This window comes from Suricata suricatta, chromosome 1, assembly GCF_006229205.1.
Source record: "Suricata suricatta isolate VVHF042 chromosome 1, meerkat_22Aug2017_6uvM2_HiC, whole genome shotgun sequence".
In the NCBI taxonomy this organism is placed as follows: domain Eukaryota; kingdom Metazoa; phylum Chordata; class Mammalia; order Carnivora; family Herpestidae; genus Suricata; species Suricata suricatta.
This window is the reverse complement of record NC_043700.1, coordinates 97,282,804-97,299,372: the sequence shown is the minus strand read 5'-3', so window position 1 is coordinate 97,299,372 and position 16,569 is coordinate 97,282,804. Positions and strand designations below refer to the sequence as shown.

The 16,569-nt window shown below is 36.8% G+C and overlaps 1 protein-coding gene and 1 long non-coding RNA gene across 2 annotated transcripts in view; both read right to left on the bottom strand.

Moving 5' to 3' along the window:
* The window catches only part of TNIP3 (TNFAIP3 interacting protein 3), a 65,105-nt gene that overhangs the window by 21,758 nt on the left and 26,778 nt on the right, over positions 1-16,569 (bottom strand). The window lies entirely within an intron of this gene.
* On the bottom strand, positions 10,561-14,419 carry LOC115293786. Its single transcript, XR_003909597.1, has 2 exons — positions 14,264-14,419; positions 10,561-10,802 (listed from the first exon to the last, which is right to left on the bottom strand). It is a non-coding gene; the product is annotated as an uncharacterized LOC115293786 (long non-coding RNA).

Sequence of the window (16,569 nt, the reverse complement as noted above, 5' to 3'; positions counted from 1 at the left end):
TGAGATCTGACCTGAGCCAAAGCCGGAGGCTTAATCAGCTGAGCCACCCAGGCGCCCCATAAGAGACTCTTAAATACAGAGAACAATCTGAGGATTGATGGGGGGGCAGAGGGGAGAATGGGTGATGGGCACTGAGGAAGGCACTTGGTGGGATGAGCACTGGAATCTACCCCAGAAGCCAAGGGCACACTTTACACATTGTATGTTAGACAGTTTGACAATAAATTATATTTTTTAAAAAAGGTAACCATGTTCCTTATTTGTGTTTTATGACATTCATAGCAAATCTTTTACATTATTCTTTTAATATAAGAATTTTCTGAATAAAAAATATTTTTATTTTTAATTAGTAAAATGTATTATACATAGTTCATGAATTTCATTGGCCTTAGACTTATTCTACAAAAGAACACCTATTTACCAAGGTTTATTTCTTTCTTATAAAGCTCAACATTCTGACAACTTAGAAGCAAAATGAATCATAGCTGATCAACCCTGCTTTTCCCTTTAGATCACTAAATGCATGATCTATAGTCTTAATATAACATTTTGACTTAAGGTTTAGCGTAGAGTCGAAAAGGAAAAACACTTTACCAAACTTTTACATACAAATAGAACAAATCCTACAGGACCCTGCTTTAGCTTTACTGGGTATGTATATCCTCAACTTTGGATCTGTGTCCTGATTCTACCCAGCCGATTAAGTGAGGGTCATGGGTCCCATAAGCTGTGTTCTGGGCTCTGATCCTTAATTGTTGAGATGAAAAACTTGAGCCTTAAGAAAGAAGTACCTTCTGTTTTAAGTTTATATTTTTATTTTTGAAAGAGAGAGAGAGAGAACATGCGAGCATGCAAATGGAGGAGGGACACAGAGAGAGAGAGATGGAGAGAGAGAATCCTAAGCAGGCTCCATGCTGTCACCACAGATGTGGGGCTTGATTTCACTAACTGTGATATCATGATCTGAGCCAAAATCGAGAGTCCAATGCTTAACTGACAGAGCCAACCAGACACCCTAAAGAAGTGGTGTACTTAAAGTCACTTCACTTGTAAAGGGCAGGACAAGGATGCACTCTGAGACCCATGGCATTTTACTCTACAACTTGGTTGTGCATGATTTTAGGAATTGTCAATACAGGAGTATAAGAGGGCTATGTTATCCCCAAATAATTGGGTTGAGGTTTTCCATGTTGTTGGGTGTGTCTGTTTCAGCTTCAAAGAAAATTTACTGGTGTCCACAACTGAAATCTAGCTGATTTATAAAGTCAGATGTTAGGAGAGGCTCGGGAGGCAAGCTATGAAGACCATGTGTCTCACCTGCCCCCTATCTTTTATGCAGCTCCTTATTTTTCTAAGTTGTGAGTTCTTGACCAGGGTGCATGAAGGGGATGAATCATCCCAAATAAAGTGAAATACAAAATAATGTATGTGTTATATGCTCATTGTCTCTTTCTGAAGGAAGTGTCTATAGTTTTTATCAACTTCTTGACTTCCCCTAATAAGCATAAAATCACTGACCCAACTTAAGTTATTGTCAATCAGTGACCACTTTAAAATCAAATCTCATTGTGGCTTTCTCTCCTCTTCTGAAAGGAGACTTTATTTATTTATTTATTCCCATGAAGAAACCACAGAAATTCATAAATAACTCTGACTCAAACACTATTACTAAATTCTTTATTTGAGGTGGCTTCCCTACTCAGTTGCAAGGGGACAGAGAATTATTGAGACAATATTGTTAAACCAAGAGTTCTCTGAGGGAAGCATGACAGAATTCAATGAAGTTCAGTAAATTGCCATCAGACTTTGGCTTATTCATTGTTTATTTAAAATTAGGTGAATATAAATCCCTGCATTATTACTCCTCATTCTTACCTTTCACTTATAAAAATAAACCAACATAGAAAGTAAATAGAAATGATATTTTTTGTTTTTTTACAAATGGTATTAATATGAATTAGAGTTAACCAGTAGGATAGTCAGTTAATCCAATGTGACAATGAAGCTTAAAAAAAAAAGCTTTTCTAAATTATGTATAGTGTGTGAGCTAATTTCCCATAGACTACCATCAGAAAATAACGATTCACATTCACTAGTGACCAACCATAGAAAACAGGGAAAGGGATGAATGGATTTCAGGTATATGTGGAGCCCTCAGACTTCAGTTACATATTCAAGAGTCTCCAGTATAGAAATCTTCAAGAAAGTATTCAATAAAAGAAAGGATATAGCATGTCCTTGAATGCCATGGTTTAATAGGCTCATCCAAGGCTTATTTAACAATTTAAATTTTACTATTTGATTAGAGCCTAGACATTTTCATTTGTAGAATCCTTTCTGGTAGAAAAGATGTCAAAGGTAATGGTTTTCTGCCTTGTAGGGCATTAACTAGTATCTAATCTAATCATCTTATTCTAACATTCCTTTTTAAATTGCCAGTACCTACCTACCCACATTCAAATACTCTTTGAATGTGATTTTTTATCTTTTTGGATATAATTAATTAATTAGTTGAATTAAAAGCACAAACAGAGATGCCTGAGTGGCTCAGTTGGTTAAGCTTTAGACTTTGGCTCAGATCATGATCTCTCAGTTCGTGAGTTTGAGTCTCGCATCCAGGCCTGGGCTGACAGCTCAGAGCCTGGAGCCTGCTTCAAATTCTGTGTCTCCCTCTCTCTCTGCCCCGCCCCCCTTGTGCTCTGTCTCTGTCTGTCAAAAATAAATAAACATTAAAAACATTTTTAAAAACCCACAAACAGATTCATTTTATACTGTATGATGGGCATGTTTTTAACTTTCTGTGCATTGACATTAACATCACTAGATATCTATAATTTAAACCCATCAAATTTATACTTGCTGATACTGAGTCATGGTGATCATGCAACCCAAATCCACCAGACTTGGTCTTTATGGTTATATACTACGATTGCATCATTGGTATTAGCAAGTAATGTAAATTCCTGAAGAACAAAATTTTACTCAATAGACAAAACAAATAACTACTATCTTAGAAATAACCTGAAATTCATTTACTTCAACTCCTGTATTTAAAAGACAGAAAAATGAAGCTCAGAGGAGTCAAACGACAGATAGTAAACCCAGGGCAAGAGTTAAGGACACTAATGTTCTTCCTTCCTCCACACACTCGCCCACCTCCTATGTCCACATTCTCTCCCAGCCTGCTGCCAAGGTCACATTTTATGCTTTGATCTTACATCCTAAGCCAAGACTTTTTAGGGAAGATTCTGGAGAACAAAGCACATTTGAAAATATAAGACAAGGAAAAAAAATCGATAGCAAGTTCTTCTATAATGGAAATGCTTCCAGATGTGCAAAGCCCAGGAACTGTAATCTTTGGTGACTCAGAATGAGAAGAGTTGTCTAAAAGACTATAATCAAGGAGTCACTTTTAGGTTTTACATTTTGTTATTATGATTAGCATTCTGAGCATGTTCTTGGCCAATTTGGAGAGAAATAAACTACTCAATAAAAATTACTTTGTGGGGGCGTCTGTGTGGCTCAGTCGATTAAGCCTTTGACCTCGGTTCAGGTCATAATTCATGGTTCATGAGTTTGAACCCTATGTTCAGCTCTGCACTGACAGTTCAGAACCTGAAGCCTGCTTTGGATTCTGTGTCTCCTCTCTCTGCCTCTCCACACTCATGCTCTGTCTCTCTCTTTCTCTCTCTTAAAAATGAGTAAACATTAAAAAAAATTACTTTGTGTATATGTGTTTTCGATGAATAAGTCATGATGTCTTAATAATTTTAGTAATTAGGAATTTTAACAGTTGTGGCTTAAGGAGGTGGTAGAAGACATAATGTTTGCTCGGAAAATTTTTCAAGTAGCATTGGCCTTAGGCAAAAATAGATCTTTCTAAAGTTTTACCCAAGCTATGTGGTTTAATAATTTAAATAAGTGTCTAAAAATGGTCTTTGCATATCTAATACGCAAGCCCAGAGATGGGGTATTTCTTACAAACCTGGCCTCTGTTGCAGCACTCAGTTTGCATTCTTGGCTGGATCCCCGTTCACACCCTCTCAGCCTGTGTAATGTGCGAGGTTGCTGAAGTGACATGCCACTTGCCCAAGTCAGCCAAGCCCCTAGTGGCTGTGGCTAGGATGAACATGCGGGCAGAGAAGCCAGATTGGAGCAGACATGTAGTGCAGCTTGCAGGCGCTGTTCAGGCCATGAAAGGGCACCCGTGAGCAAAGTTACCTAGAAACCACAGCCTCCCACACGCATCCTACTGAGCTGACCTCTTCATTGGAGCTGTTCTGCACAGGTGAAACACTCTCATTCACAAGGGCAGAGTGACAGATGGAGATAAGACACAGTTTCCGTGAGCACACACTGTTTTGTCAGAAGATACTCTCATATGTGCATGCATTTACCTTTTTGTCTGGCATAATGTTAGCCATCCTATGATTTTCACCCTAACTATGGGAGGGAAACTGACTCCTAGATTGTATGAGATAGTCTGTCTACGTATTTCCACAGCAACCTCTGTTTCTCCCATTACAAAGCGTTCACACTTTCTTGTAATTGTGTGAATACTTACATGTATTCTCCATTAGATTACAAACCTCTGGAGGCAGACAGGTTTAGCTTGCTTATGCTTGCAGCCCAGATCCTTGCTTGGATTATTAAATACTGCATAAGAGGACAAAGAGTCAAGAACAACTAGATCTGAAGGCAATAAAGATAAAAAGCGGTACTGAAGGAGAAGCCTTATTAAAAAGTCATGCGTAGGCTTCTCCTCTGTCTTTTCTAGATGCATTTTTTCCATGGTATCTGTTATTTCTTTCCTCCTCACTTCAATACATCTGCCTCTGAAAAAAGGAGCGGACAAAGGCTTAAAGGCTATAAGTATTGTGACAAGGACACACCTTTCTGCTACAAAGTGTAGTTTCAGTCATCAGTAATAAGCAGGGTTCAGGAGGTATTTCTGAGTTAAGAAATCCTTTCCAATTCCCTGGAATTAAACTCACAGATCAATACTTGAGAAGAAATATAAATAGGGGTAAAGCCTTATCCAAAGGCAAATATTAAGCATGATTCTCTCCTAACACTCTTTCTGAGATTTTTATTAAGAGGAAAATGACACCATACGAGACCTCATGAACAAGCTGAGCCGGGAGAGCACAGAATGTTAAGGTGTGAGTTTCTCTACCTCCGGGAGCAGGGATCGTAGGAGAGGAAAAGGAGAAACATGAAGGGGTCATACAAACATCACTGCTCTGCCTACCACTTATTACAAAGTTAAGAAAAACACAAAATGCACTCACTGACAGGGATATAGGAGAACATAGCTTAATAGCTTTATGGCTCAATGGGGGAGTAGATTCCTTGGCATTTTTGTTATTTTTGCTTTAATATGGAATACGATCATCAAGGGTTTTTTAAATTTATTTAAAATTTCACTCTCTTGAAGAAGCAGACTATAAAAAGTGAATAATCATAAGATTGAGGTGATAGAAAACACAGTTCCTAACCAGCATTATGAACAAGTTGAGCTTTCATTTTTAAGTCAAGAAAACCATGTCATTTACTCTAACATTTGCATCATCTAGTCAATGCTTTTGAACCATTGTTCTGTAGTGTAAATATATTCATATTGGCATATTGATGAACATCTGGATGAAGACAAAATTAAACCAGCTACACATGCACAGAAAAGTTATATATTTTATTGTTAATTTTGAAGGGTGGCTGACTATCCTTCAAACTATGCCACTTCAGCATCAGGATTATTTCTGAGGCTAAAGTCACTTGAAAAATAGCAGATGTAGGAGGAGTGATCTGCTCTCTCCTTTTCGTCCTGAAAACAGGAGATAAGACTCCCTTTGAAAGATGTCCTCCCTGTACCAGAAGAAAAAGAAGGTTCTTATTACCAAGGACAGGAAGACTGAAAGAGTTCTGTATAAACAGACCTTGTCAAAACAATTCTTATCTTCCTTTAGCCTTCTTTTAACATATTTTGTATTTCCCAAAAGCTTCTCTTTATTCAACCTAGTGGAAAAGTATTTAGGTTTTGCCATTTCTTTGGGTCTTCATTTCCATACAAGGGCTCCCATATCACATGAACATTTGTATGTTTTTCTCTCGAAAGATGTCTCTTGTCAGCCAAGACCTAAAATGGTCAGAGGAAAGAATTTTCCTCCCCTACAATGTTCTTAGAAATAAGAATTTCAACAGAAACATTAACTGATATATTTTACAGTTGCGACTATATCAAAAATGCAAAGAAGATAAGCTAAGTTTGGTATACTCGTCTGATGTAACCATATATTTTTTTATATTTACTTATTTTATTTTTGAGAGAGCGAGAAAGGGAGATAGAAAGCAACGGAGAGGCAGAGATTGAGGGGAAAAGAGAATCCTAAACAACATCTATACTGTCAGCGTAGAGCCCAACTAGGGGCTTGATCTCACAAACCTTGAGATCATGACCTGAGCCAAAATCAAGAGACAGATGCTTAACCTACTGAGTCACCCAGGTGCCTATATAACCACATTCTTATGTTTTCTATAGTTTTCTTTTAATTTCATAAAATGTATCACGTCTCTGTACAATACCAAAGTGTGACTAAGATGACTGAAAGACTAAATTTTGAATCATGTCTAATAATTATAGTATTTTCCCTTGCATCTCAGTGATGTTAATTGACTATGTATTTAGGTAAAAGTTACCATTAGACAATGAAACAATATCATTTTAAAACTGTTCTCTTAAATCAGTATTGTTAAAGCTGAATTTCACTGGGATAAATATTTGATTTTTTTTTAATGTTTATGTATTTCTGAGAGAGAGAGCGTGTGTGAGTGGGAGAGGGGGAGAGAGAAAGGGAGACACAGAATCCAAAGCAGACTCCAGGCTCAGAGCTGTCAGCAGAGAGCCTGGCATGGGACTCTGACTTGTGAACCATGAGATCATGACCTGAGCCGTAGTTGGACACTCAACTGACTGAGCCACCCAGGAGTCCCTCATTGGGACAAATATTTGAAAGGTCTTTTATTATTATTCTTTTTAATGGAACAGCTATTGGTAAAACGATTTTGTTCAAATTATTTTAAATTATATCAAAGATGGTGAGAAAGAGATGCTTTTAATAACTATATCTGAGACATTAGGTAATTTAAAGACTATATACTTGAGAGCTGTATAAAAATTTTACAGTAGAAATAGTTTACCTTTCTACTTAGTTGTTCATTAAATATTTATTTAAACTATATCAGCTTAAATGTGATTTTTTTTCCACATCTGTTTTGGAGTTTCATTTCAAGACATGGTTGCCATTCTTGGTTTTAATTTCTGTGTAGTCTCTGGATCTGCAGCGGCATACAGCAAGCTAATGAAGACTGGCAAGTGAGGTAACTTGCCCATCAGAATCTATACCAGTTTGGCTCTGCATATTGAGGAAATAATGGAATCAGGTATGAAGACATTCGTTCTGTGAGAAATTTTTGGAAGATTTCATAATAGCTTTATCAAAAGTTACAAACTGATATGATAATTTAATGTCTTTTCCTATCTCCTGAAGGCATGTTTCAATTTTTGTCTAATTGATTAGGTACAAGTTTTTGCCAGATCATTTGTGTTAGTTCTGTTATAGGTGGTCCCTCCTATGCTGAATCAACTCATGATCATTTATTATTATATGTGGAGTAATCCTATGCATGTAATAACAACTGTGTCTGAAAACCTACAGAAATTTAAGTAGGTTCATCCGCAGTTGGAAATCCTGCACTGATTGAATGAAGCCTCTAGAGGGCACTCTGCATTCAGTTCAGGTGGAAAACTAGTTTCCGATGTTCACATTTTCATTTTGAATTTTGAGGGAGAGAAAGAGATGTGTGTGGTGTACACATGTGTAATAACTGCCTCTCATTTATGTTTATTTTCTTTTTTAAAACTTAGGAAAAATTGTATTTCTTTATAGTAAAGTCTTTTTTAAGTTGCATTCACTGTTTAACATTTATGTAATATACCTGTACCAAATAGATTTCCTCCTGTAGTAGCAAGTTGGTTTATTAAAAATGTCCATAGTCCATATTCCCTTTTTTTTGTAACATTCATATGAATGTGAATTGATGAAACTTTTTGTGCCAGAAATTAAAAGTATTCAAAAGACTGGTTAGAAATGGAACAATTTTAGCATCAAAATAAATAAGAAGAATGTATTATGACTCATTAAGTACAATAGGAACTCATTAATTTATACTTATAAATATTTCAAAACAAACATAAATAAGAACAGGAGACGCCTTTTCTTTACATTGGAATGCCTACTAATAAATGTATAAGAAATTATGGATTAGACAATCAATCCTTTGCAGACATCACAGAAATAATTGAATAGGAAATATCAATGGATGCTAAAACTAGGGGCTAAAATTTTTATGAAAAATGGGATATTTGCATAATTCATAGGAACGCCCTTCTGTCAATACTTAGTGAATACTGAAGGAAATAGTAAAGAGTAACTTTATATTGGAGAATCTTGCCACGCACCACCTTAGTCAAATGATCAGGGTTAAAATCACCTGTAATGAGAAAAATCCAAACTGTAGCCATCTGTAAGATGCACTGAAAGAAAAATAATTTTATATTTGTGGTATTTTTGCCCAAAATGCATAATCTGAATCTAATTATGCAGACACATTAGACAAAAGCCAATTGAGAGACATTCTACTGAATATCAGGCCATAATCTAAAGTGTCAGGTCATGAAAGTAAAGAAAAGGAAAGATTGGGAACTATCTCAGATTAAAAGAGGCTTAAAATCATAAAATATAAATGCAATCCATGATCCTGAGTAGCATCATTTTTTCCTATGAAAGGTATGAACAAGATAATTGGCAAAAAAAAATTGAATGGGTTTGAAGATTAGATGGTAGTTTTATACCAATGTTCATTTTCTGGTTTTATATCACTTTGACATAGGATTATTTTAAGCTGAAGGCAATTAAGACTAGACAAATACAGGAAGAATTCTGTGCCCTTCTCTAAAAGCAGAAGATAAACATCCCTTTGTGAAGGTGGCATAAATTTCACTCCTCTCGTGAATCGGTATAAAAAGAGAAACTTCTATCCACAGAGATGGGGAGCCAGCACTGAATGAATCTGCATAAATAAACCTTACTAAAATGACCCTTATGATCCACTGGTTCCCCCATATATTCCGACTCACTTCTCTATGATTTATCTCCCTGTGAAGCTCACACCCTCTCTCCTTTGTTAAGAAGTAAATATCAGTTATTGAATCTGCCTCTTTATGTTTCTCTTCTTTTCTGTGAACTCCTGTGCACTGAGTAGCACGTTAGAAACACTAATAAGAGTACATTACTTTTCTCCTGTTAAGCAGCCTTTGTCAGTTAAATTAGCAGGCTCCTTATACTGAACTACCCTACAAGAAGGTAGAGGAAAAGTTTTTCCTCTCAGATAGGTGATTAGCTTGTAGTCACACAGAAGAATTGTCCTTGGTTGTAGGAAATGCACATTAAGTCATCAAGTGATAATTTATTTCAGAATGGCTCAGGAATATAAAGAACTTTGTACACACTTAGAAATTTTTGTTGTTTGAAATTATTTTAAAATAAAAGAGCACTTAAAATATTAAACCTACAAAATAAAATCTGGTTTGATTTTTAAATTATCTCATGCTCAATGTAGGAATCACTTTATGAAAATGAAATTAGCATTTCATTATGTAACAGACACTAAAGACACAGAACAATAAATCTTCTTTGGGATTTGTAGGATTAATGCAGACCAAAACAAAGATGACTGTTTTGTTTTACTTTTCTAAATGAATGTGGAGAAGAGCATTTGTATGAATCAGTTACTTTGATGGTCCGTTCTAGCCATTCCAGGAAAACAAATGAGCTATTTTCACCATAATATTTAAAGCCTAAGTAAGAAAAAACACAAAACTAAAAAAAAAAACAAAACAAAACACCTCATTTTGAATGTCTTCACTTTGCTCTGTAATGGCTGTCATTTCACCTTCCTGTGGACTTAGAATAAACACATCAGCTCTGTTGAACTTCTCATATTATAGAAGCCTACATTTGGAAATATGGATTAGTGTTAAAATCCATGCACAATAGAAAAAACAAAAGTCTCACAGAGTCTTTTTTCTCTTTTAATTCAGCAAATATTTCTTAAGACTTCTTTGTGTAAGGCCCATTAACTTGAGAGATCAGTCAAGACTGTCCTCATCTTTTTGGATGAGTTTTGAAAAGAAAGAAAGATGCATAAAAGGGGATTTTTTTCCCTTTTATTTCTTACCTGTTTTATTCACACAAGGATATGACCTTTGACATCAGAAACAACACAGGGGTTAAAATCAGTTTTTATCACAGTATTACTTTTAGTAGCAAAAGTTATAAAACAAAATTATATGGACCTTGTCTACTCATTTCTGAGTATAGAGAATGGATTATTTATTTGTAAGTGAAATGGGAAAAAAACACTGGCTTCTTTTTGTTTCTACAAAATATCAAAACATTGAATTCAGATGGGAATTATCAAGGATCATGAATTAGGTGAGAATTCAGCAAGGATAAATAATTTTATTATTTGGTATAAAATTCGTTTTTGTTTTTCATATATCTTTACAGGATTGATATTAAAGCAACTCTATTATTGTATAAATGCAACTATACAGAGACTGGAAAAGGAATTACTAAAACTGGGTAGGTCAAAATACATGGCAGTAGACGTGAATCTCACATATCAATGGTATTTCAGAGATCCAATGGAAAAAGGAAAATCTTCAAAGGCCGGGTAGCACTCTGTAATAAAAGTTGGGACCAAGAGGTGAATGAGGTGATAGTTTTTATAAGTGGTGACAGGTGAGATGGGAAACAGTAGTGTTAAGCTAAAGATATGACATTTACCCTCATTCAAGGATGTTTGTTGAAATACGACAAACATCAAGTTGTCCTGGCCAGGCTACTCATAGAGATGGCAGCATTTACTGAACCCAGCATGCACTGAACATTGTAAATGCTTTATCTCATTCAACCCATAGATGTCTCTCCTGAGATTGGAACTGAATCCCTTGTCTTACAGTTGAAGAAACTGAGGTTCACGGAGATGAACTCATTTACCCAAGGTGAGCTCTTAACCAAGGCATTCCACTGAGCAGGGACTATGTGTAGACTGCCAAAGGTAAAGCATTAGAATAGATCACAGTGACACTGGTATGGGTAGGTCTTTTTAAAAAACAGTGTGTGTTTCTTTGTTGGCTTGTCTTCCTTCAAAAAGTATCATTAAAAAAAAAAGACAGTAAGAAAAGAAAGAGTCAAATGTACAAAAAAGTACACCAAAGACAGGCAAAAAACAGTTAGAAAGCAATGGGACTATCAGTGCAATGTAAAAGCTGATGCATGGAATTGTTGAATCATTATATTGTATACCAGAAACTAATATAACACTGTATGTGGACTAACTGGAATTAAAAGAAGAATGTAAGAAAAAAAAAAAAACCAAGCAGATAAATGTTCAGAGCTAAGAAAATTGATTTTCAACTTTCCTGTTAAAGATTTTGGGTGTTCCTCAACACCTAAGTCCAAGCTCAAGCACATGCAGAATCTAGTTTAAGTCTAGCTATAAAGCTACATATAAACCAAAAATTGGGATTCACCCAAAGATTCTGAAGGAATTTGAGGGCAAATTTAGGAATCCTTCTCAAAAACTGTTAGCCATCATGAAAGAGAAATGAGGATTGCTAACATTATTTTAATTAATAAGAAGAACCATATAAGAAAGGCAAAGACTTCACGTGCGAGCAGTGGAATGCCATGATATAGACCCACTAATATGAAAGTGATTTAAGCTGTAGAGAGAAAACTCCCTGTGAGGACAAATCTTGCTTCGCTGAATGAACACACATGTGAAAACTTCACTAAGATTGTAGGTAGGCAAAAAGCAATTTTAAAAATTGAGTTGCAATAAAAATGTTTTGTTATGTTTAGAAAAATAGATTCTAGAGAACTAAAGGGTATAGATAATAGACACATTTCTGGGTCAGTATAAATATTTGGTTTCTCTTAGGAATCTGGGCTAGGAAAGACTTCATTTTGTTGGGGTTTTGTTTGTTTGTTTGTTTTTGTAAATTACAAGAAAGAAAATGTAAACAATGGCAACAACATTTTTAAAGGCTTTTCAAACCAAAATGCTAAAGCAAAAGCAATGAGCCACAGGAAAGTTACACAAGCTTATGGAAATAGATCAAAAAGTGGTACATGACTTTCATTATAAAGAATTGCATTTAGAGAAAAAACAACCCAAAGCATATTATTTGCTTATGAAATCATCTTCACAGTTCTACAGAGGTAGAAAAGCAAAAAGCAAAAAGAAAAAAAAGGTGGGATCTTTATCATTCAGATATTCAGGGGTAATTATTGAACACCTGCTGTGTGCCAGCTGCTCTTCTGGATGGCTGGCACAATTTATCAATGAACAACAACAACAACAACAAAAAGAAAATCCCTGCTCCTGTGGAGCTCACATTCCTAAAAACACACTTATTAGTGAATTTGCTGTCAGATTCATTAATAAACATGGCTCAGAAGATGATGCAACGAGGGCCAAATACTGATGAAGAAGATTAACTGCTTTAAAATAATTAAAATTTTAGTATCTGTTTGGAAAACCTGAATAGGGTCAAAGAGAACGTTAACAAAGTCATGGAATACTTTCTGAAAACAACCTGTCCTCTCAAAAGTGACTATGGTGTGCATTATGAGCCTAGACTTTACGTCACAAATACATCGCTCTGAAGTATTTAAATCTTTTTAAGTAAAAATGAAGAATTAGGGAGGTTCCTCAGAAAGATATTATCTTTGACATGTAAAACTTCTAAAGAACTCTCTTGAAAAGGGCACAGATCCAATGACGGCTAGAAATACAAAGTTGTAAAAAACTTAAGAGATGATCTGGTGAAACTCTCAAACAAAATAAAAAACACCCTGCGAGAACGGAGAGGCAACGCGTCAGGTCCGAGGGCGAGCCCTGTGTGGGGTGGGAGGGAAGAGAGCGACTCTGCAGGCTGGAACACCAGGGAGAAGAAAGTCTAGAGACACTCCAGAGAAAAGGAACGCTGGGAAGTGTGCCTGGGCATGGAGAGAGGGGCAAACTCTCAGAGAACCAGCAAGGGCAAGAGCTAGGAGAAGTTTAATAAAATATTTATGACAGCTATTGACAGCAATTTTTATTTAAAAGTAAAAGAATTCAGGCATGAAGCCTCTAAGAAAAGAATGCTGTTCCTCTTGTAGCTTGGCGATGCCCCTGCCCGGCAGAGGTCAATGGGCAGAGGAAACACGGACCCCCACAAGTCCTGGCCGTGAGCTAGGGGCCAATGGATTAGAGAAGTGGCAGCTGGCAACTATTGATTAAAATTTTCGGCCCCTGACAAGTTGAGAGATGTGAGATTAAAGTTATAACTGAACTGATTTTTATCTCCCAAATTCTCCCACACTCAGCTGGAACTGATTGTGTGTGCCAAGCTGCAACGCCTAGAGAAGAATGTTCCAGAGAAGAGAAAACAGATCACGGAAACCCGAATTCACAATGCTCAGAAGGGATTCCTCCCTTTAATACCTTTAATAAGAAAGGAAGCTAAGGGAGCTTGATCTTTCTGGGGTGACTTTGGGGTGACAAGGTAACTTGTCAGGGGAACTGAGTGCAGTTAGTTGCTCTGGGTGCTGTGTGAGAGCAGGGAAGGCAGAACGTCGCCATTCCCCACATTGCCACACCAACAGCCCTGGGGAGACTGCGTACACCCAGAAGAAGGAGCTCGTGTTTCTCAATCACGCAACGGCACTCCTTGGGCTCGTGGTTTCCTGGTCACTGTGTCCCCTCTCAGAAACTACAGTCAGAGGCAGAGCCCTTCCCTGGCAACATTGGGGTGGCATTTGGCAGCTCTTCTGTTTGTACGTCAATGCATGGAGACCACTTTGAATCAGTTCCTTTACTGCCCCCGCATGGATACAGACGTGCTCAAGGACCTTCCTCTGAACAATTCTCACTCAAACAGGTGACACCATCCCCACCTGAGAGTACCAAGCAAATGGCAGTGGGTTCCTAGGAGCACTGCAGAAGAATTTTTACCAAGAAGACACTATGAAAATGACAGATTCCCTTTGCATACTCTTTAAGAATAGGACTCTTTGCAGTCCAAGATTTCTCAAAAACGATATGGTAGGGCCCTCAACAGTCTTTATTTAGACCCAATTTCTCAAAACTGTACCTAGTTAGAACTTGTCAGGCTGAGGGGATTTTCCACGCTTCTAAGCAACGTTTTTCATCTTTACACAGAGTTTTGGCAGCTGCAGGACCACTGGCAGTCTCTGGATGCATGAAGAGATCCCTGAACGCACAAGCCCTGACCAGCAGGCTTCCAGTTCCCATGGTGCTTTTGGTAACTACTAACGAACTGCTGATTAGAAAACGTCCTTCTATGACAGAACAATCTAATTCAAAAAGAACTCTGGCTGACACTTACTACATGATTGATTTATTGACCAGGGAATTGTGGCCAGCAAACAGGCACGCTGGCTATCCCTTCTTAAACAGATTTTTGGTGTGTTTGTTTGCTTTGTTTTTATTCCGTCAAAGAGTTTTGTGTCTCTTTTCATCCATCAGATTTCTGGAATGCCAGGCTAGACTAGTCAGCCATTCCAAGTCCTCTGCTCAGACTTTATTAAAGAGAAAAACCAGAACTGTGTTGGAAAATAATGTATCTGAAGAAGAACTAACCGGGAGGAGATTATCACAAAGTGAAACTATTCTTTGGATCTGCTAGGTGAGAGTGAAAGTAAAGGTCACTTTTTGGTAAGAGAGTCTGAATATTAGTAAAAAGGGAACTGTGTGTTGGGGAAGAGAGTGGGAGTTGAAGGTCAAGGGGGAAATTTGGTGGCTGCAATAACTATGGTTAATTTATGAATGGACTCTAAGCTACGTCAGTGGATGCTTTTGATGAGCCTGAATGAGTAGAGGGCAAGAGAGGAAGTTTTGGGGTGTAGGAAAGTCCAGAAAAGGTGCTAATCAAATGTTCCACAAAAAGGAACAACTGGGTTGCCATATTGATGCTTTATTTAGTGTTTGGAAAGGACCACAGGGAGTCTCACAATAGAAGCCGTGCAAGATGGTTTGTGGTCACTGTCCTCCTTCTGACAGAGCAGAAGGCTCCAGAATACAACAATACAGATAATAATCTGGTTATTAGGTATTGTCTTGTCTCTCATGTGTTTAAAATTAATTTCTAAGCACTATTTTGCATGCTTCAAAAAAACAAAACACAAAAGCATAAAAACTCAAAACAAACAAAAAATAAAATTTCTAAGAGGAAAGCATAATTAATGGTTCTTCACTATGATTTTTGCCATAGTCTAATTTAGAGCTGGAATATTTATAAGTTTTCTAGATAAACTTATCACTGTTTCAGGCAACACAAACTTCTTTCTCCCCTTTGGTTTTCCAAGCCTATGTGGTCATGGAAAGAGAGCCCTGGACCTGGAATTGGAAGATCTGGATTCTAGATGAGTCTTTGCCCCTACCTACCTGTGATTTGGGCAAGTACTTGGCTCATTGTTTGCCTAGAAATTAATGCATTTATTCATTTAGTCAATGGTCATATACCAAGAAACTGCTATGCGCATGTGGCTCTCATTTTCCTCATACATAGGTTAAAGGAACAACCTTAGATCAACCCAATATTGAAATCACATAATTGATTTAAAATGTCACTTTTTTCATTTTGAATGGCGATAAAAATCTGGGCCCTCTGGGGGCACTCGGGTGGCTCAGTTGGTTGACTGTCCAACTACAGCTCAGGTTATGATCTCATGGTTTGTGAGTTCAAGCCCCACATCAGGCTCACTGCTGTCAGCACAGAGCCTGGAGCCTGCTTCAGATTCTCTGTCCACCCCTCTCTCTGCCTCTCCCCTGCTCATGCTTTCTCTCTCCAAAATAAATTTTAAAAATCTAAAAAAAAATCGAGGTCCCCTGGTATACATAAACATCTTGTATATTTATCAAAATATTATATGCTATGTAGTTTTAATTAATAAACTATTTTTCTTTACTGAATTTTTACACTGTAAAAGTACATCTATTTTATAAGCAAACATTAGAGAAGATAAAAAGCAAAAGTTAATAATATTTGTATTCTTCCCTGAGTTCTACCTGTGATAATTAGTATTAACATAAGTATTCCATATTTTCCCTATGCTTATAACAAATATAAGTAATATAGACCATATTTCTTTTCTTTCTTTGTTTTTTAAAGTAAAAAATATATAAAAAATAAATAAATACGAATATAGTCATATTATATAGTACTCTGCTAATTGTTTGGTAATTCTGTATTACTCTGAACATTTTTGTCAGGTTCATACATATGGCTCTAACCAGTTTTTTAAAAAAATTTTTTTACAAACTCCACATCCAAAAAATAAATAACCCAGTGAAGAAATGGGCAGAAGACATGAACAGACACTTCTCCAAAGAGGACATCCAGATGGCCTACAGGCACATGAAATGATGCTCAACATC